Source organism: Salvelinus alpinus, chromosome 4, assembly GCF_045679555.1.
Source record: "Salvelinus alpinus chromosome 4, SLU_Salpinus.1, whole genome shotgun sequence".
NCBI classification, from domain to species: domain Eukaryota; kingdom Metazoa; phylum Chordata; class Actinopteri; order Salmoniformes; family Salmonidae; genus Salvelinus; species Salvelinus alpinus.
The window spans coordinates 76,208,905-76,213,339 of NC_092089.1; the positions used below are offsets into that span (position 1 = coordinate 76,208,905).

General features: G+C 39.3%; 1 protein-coding gene across 3 annotated transcripts in view; it reads left to right on the forward strand.

Moving 5' to 3' along the window:
* The window catches only part of LOC139574458 (glutamate receptor 2), a 70,088-nt gene extending 69,025 nt beyond the window's left edge, over positions 1 to 1,063 (forward strand). For all 3 annotated transcript variants that reach the window (XM_071399035.1, XM_071399031.1, XM_071399030.1), the window contains exon 16: positions 1 to 1,063. This exon is cut by the window's left edge and continues 1,004 nt beyond it. The gene's annotated coding sequence lies outside the window, so the exon portion shown is untranslated.
* The last annotated feature ends 3,372 nt before the right edge of the window (positions 1,064 to 4,435 follow it).

Consider the following 4,435-nt stretch of genomic DNA (forward strand, 5'->3'; position numbering starts at 1 on the left):
GACCAGGGTAGCGGTCCAGTCCATGACATCTCACTCTATTGTATTATATGTTTTGCTGTGAGAGGAAAAGAAACATACATAATGGTCAACATGGTCGTTTAAAAATGCCAAATAGGTAAAGAGTGCCAAAATGTAGTGCCAGTAGGTATGAATATAGTCCTAATATAATCAGTCACTGTCATCCAAGCGAATGTAGGCAATACATTCTGTACGTTTTGTAACAGTTTTATGGCTAAGACGTTTTGTAACAGTTTTATGGCTAAGACGTTTTGTACAGTTCTACGGCTAAGACAGTGATATTTCAACAGCTTTTTTTTCTCTTCAGCTTTCAAGTTAACTCCACAGACTTTATATTAGCCTGAGTGTAAAATAGCACTAGTTGCATGTTGTTGCCTCCAATACATATTATTTCATTTCATTTTCCATTTTAAATGTTGACTATATGCGTTTCCATTTTAATGTTGATGTTGTGAGACTAAATGTTTGAGACTGGAAATAGGATACTAGACATAATATATATATATATATTTTATATTTTATATGACAAGTATAAATAATACCTTCTAAAATTGTACAACCCTTCACTAATTATTATTATTTAATTTTTTTACAATTACATGCAGTACTTATTATTGCGGATCATTTGGCGGCGACAGATTTTCAATATCAGTTATTTGTAGGATACGTTTCCAAGGAAACGTTACAATTTTGGATACAACACAACCCCCAGAAGCTTTTTTAGGTCGGAGCTTTGAAACAGCTTTTACAGACACACACCTCTGATTTAGGCACCCACGGACAGTTTCAGAAAGCCCAATGTTACTTTTGCATTTGAATAACCTGATCTAACATGCGATAACCTCCTCTCACATATGTAAAGGGAGCAATGTACTATTGGTATCACTGTTGATTTTTTTGTGGTGAACAATACAACAGTATGTTATCTAATCAACCTCATCATCACATATCCAGACTATACTCACTGACATTTTGTATATGGAATGTGTGCTAACTTGTTTATTTTGGGGGTTTGGGACTCTTTCTAAATAAAAAGTAGCTAATCTCTTGTTATCATTCTGGGTGTTGTATCTTAACTTTACCACACTGTCTTCTTGGTGTCTTTTAATCTTCTGCTTCTGTCAAGACCATCTAAAACAGTTTATTCAGCAGCATCTCAAATCTTACATACTAACAAAGCATTCCCTGAAAGAGTTAATTGCAGTTTAAGCATTTCGAATGATCAACGACTTCAGTAATTACATGTTTTTGTCAGTGATGAATACATTCATTTAGGATGCCAGAATGTTAATTGCTAAATGACTTATTAGCTATATAAGTCAAGCATGCTGATAACGTCACTATTTTAGCCTTTTTGATGAAATACAGCCCAGTCATCTCTTCCATTGTAAAAATGATAACTCATGCATGAGCCTCAATGGGGTCAGTCGGTCCATTACGAAGTGGAAAACGCCTTAGTGATAAAGAAACTGCGAGAAGAGACAGTCAGCCCTCTGTCTAGTGTTAATGAATTTCACACATCTCCATGAGAACGACAGGCTGCCCTCTGGTCTTCGGAGATAACCTCCCTATCTATCCCTTCTTCCCATCCAGGCCATATGTTCCTCAGTAAATTCTTGAGACATTAATGTTCCATTAAACCTCAGAGTTAATTACATAATATTAAAATAATGTAGCATCTCTCAGCCTCCATTTAAAGGTGATTAATATAAATTGGACTGTGCCCCCATAGATTGACAACACATCGTGTCAAACGTAATATTTACAGTTCATATTTTGACTAACTGGATATCAGTGAGCTGGAACTCGAGCTAATATCATGCGGCATAAACACACGCCACAATGTGCTATTATTGCATGCTCCTTAATAATGGAACTCAAATGTTATCAATGTTTGTTGCACATGATGATCTTATGAGTTTAGGTTGAGGTAATCAAATCAAATCAAATTGTATTTGTCACATGTGCCGAATACAACAAACTTACAGTGAAATGCTTAATTACAAGCCCTTAACCAACAATGCAGTTTTAAGAAAAAAAAGTGTTAAGTAAAAAAAATAAAAATAATAATAGATAAGTAAAAAATACAAAATAAAAGTAACAAATAATTAAACAGGAGCAGTAAAATAACAATAGCGAGGCTAAGGTACAGAGTCAATGTGCGGGGGCACCGGTTAGTCGAGGTAATTGAGGTAACATGTACATGTAGGTAGAGTTAAAGTGACTGCATAGATAATAAACAGAGAGTAGCAGCCACGTTAAAGAGGGGTCTGGGTAGCCCTTTGATTAGCTGTTCAGGAGTCTTATGGCTTGGGGGTAGAAGCTGTTAAGAATCCTTTTGGACCTAGACTTGGCGCTCCGGTACCGCTTGCCGTGCGGTAGCAGAGAGAAATGTAACCCATTTGATCAACACACTGATATAATCATAATAGCTCCTGCATGAAAGAGGCTTGATGGAAATTGAGTACATTTTTACCAAAAAAGTAAAATGTTGGCTAAAAGGCAAATACAATATTGGCTGGCCGAGTGGTTACGGCGATAGACTAGAAATCCATTGAGATCTTCACGCGCAGGTTCGAATCCTGCTGACAACGTATTTGCATTTTGTTGACCCCTCCCTAGCTGGAAGTTTGGAGGCAGGTAACCAGGTGGGTAGGAGCATTGGGCCAGTAACCGAAAGCTTGCTGGATCAAATTCCGAGCTGACAAGGTAAAAATATGTCATTCTGCCCCTGAGCAAGGCAGTTAACCCACTGTTCCCCGGGCGCCGATGACGTGGATGTTGATTAAGGCAGCCCCCCGCACCTCTCTGATTCAGAGGGTTTGGGTTAAATGCGGAAGACACCTTTCAGTTGAATGCATTCAGTTTTACAACTGACTACGTATGCCCCTTTCCTTAATTTGAGCAGTTTGACGTGTCAGAGTCGACCTAGGAGGTTTCTTAAGAAACAATGCTCATATGTTTCAAATCAAATCAAATATTATTGGTCACGTACACATGGTTAGCAGATGTTATTGCGAGTGTAGCGACATGCTTGTGCTTCTAGTTCCGACAGTGCAGCAGTATAATCTAGTAATCTAACAATTCCACAACAACTACGTATTACACACAAATCTAAGTAAAGGGATGGAATAAGAGTATGTACATATAAATATATGGATGAGCAATGACCGAGTAGCATAGGTAAGATGCAATAGATGGTATAAAATACAGTATATACATATGGGAGGAGTAATGCAAGATATGTAAACATCATTATTGAAGTGGCATTAATAAAGTGACTAGTGATCCATTTGTTGTGGCCAATGATTTCAAGTCTGTATGTAGGCAGCAGCCTCAAATCAAATCAAATCAAATCAAATTTTATTAGTCACATACACATGGTTAGCAGATGTTAATGCGAGTGTAGCGAAATGCTTGTGCTTCTAGTTCCGACAATGCAGTAATAACCAACAAGTAATCTAACCTAACAATTCCACAACTACTACCTTACACACACACACAAGTGTAAAGGGATAAAGAATATGTACATAAAGATATATGAATGAGTGGTGGTACAGAACGGCATGGCAGATGCAGTAGATGGTATAGAGTACGGTATATACATATGAGATGAGTACTGTAGGGTATGTAAACATAAAGTGGCATAGTTTAAAGTGGCTAGTGGTACATGTATTACATAAAGATGGCAAGATGCAGTAGATGATATAGAGTACAGTATATACATATGAGATGGGTAATGTAGGGTATGTAAACATTATATTAAGTGGCATTGTTTAAAGTGGCTAGTGGTACATTTTTACATAATTTCCATCAATTCCCATTTTTAAAGTGGCTGGAGTTGAGTCAGTATGTTGGCAGCGGCCGCTAAATGTTAGTGGTGGCTGTTTAACAGTCTGATGGCCTTGAGATATAAGCTGTTTTTCAGTCTCTCGGTCCCTGCTTTGATGCACCTGTACTGACCTCGCCTTCTGGATGATAGCGGGGTGAACAGGCAGTGGCTTGGGTGGTTGTTGTCCTTGATGATCTTTATGGCCTTCCTGTGACATCGGGTGGTGTAGGTGTCCTGGAGGGCAGGTAGTTTGCCCCTGGTGATGCGTTCTGCAGACCTCACTACCCTCTGGAGAGCCTTACGGTTGTGGGCGGAGCAGTTGCCGTACCAGGCGGTGATACAGCCCGACAGGATGCTCTCGATTGTGCATCTGTAGAAGTTTGTGAGTGCTTTTGGTGACAAGCCAAATTTCTTCAGCCTCCTGAGGTTGAAGAGGCGCTGCTGCGCCTTCTTCACAACGCTGTCTGTGTGGGTGGACCAATTCAGTTTGTCCGTGATGTGTACACCGAGGAACTTAAAACTTTCCACCTTCTCCACTACTGACCCGTCGATGTGGATAGGGGGGTGCTCCCTCTGCTGTTTCCT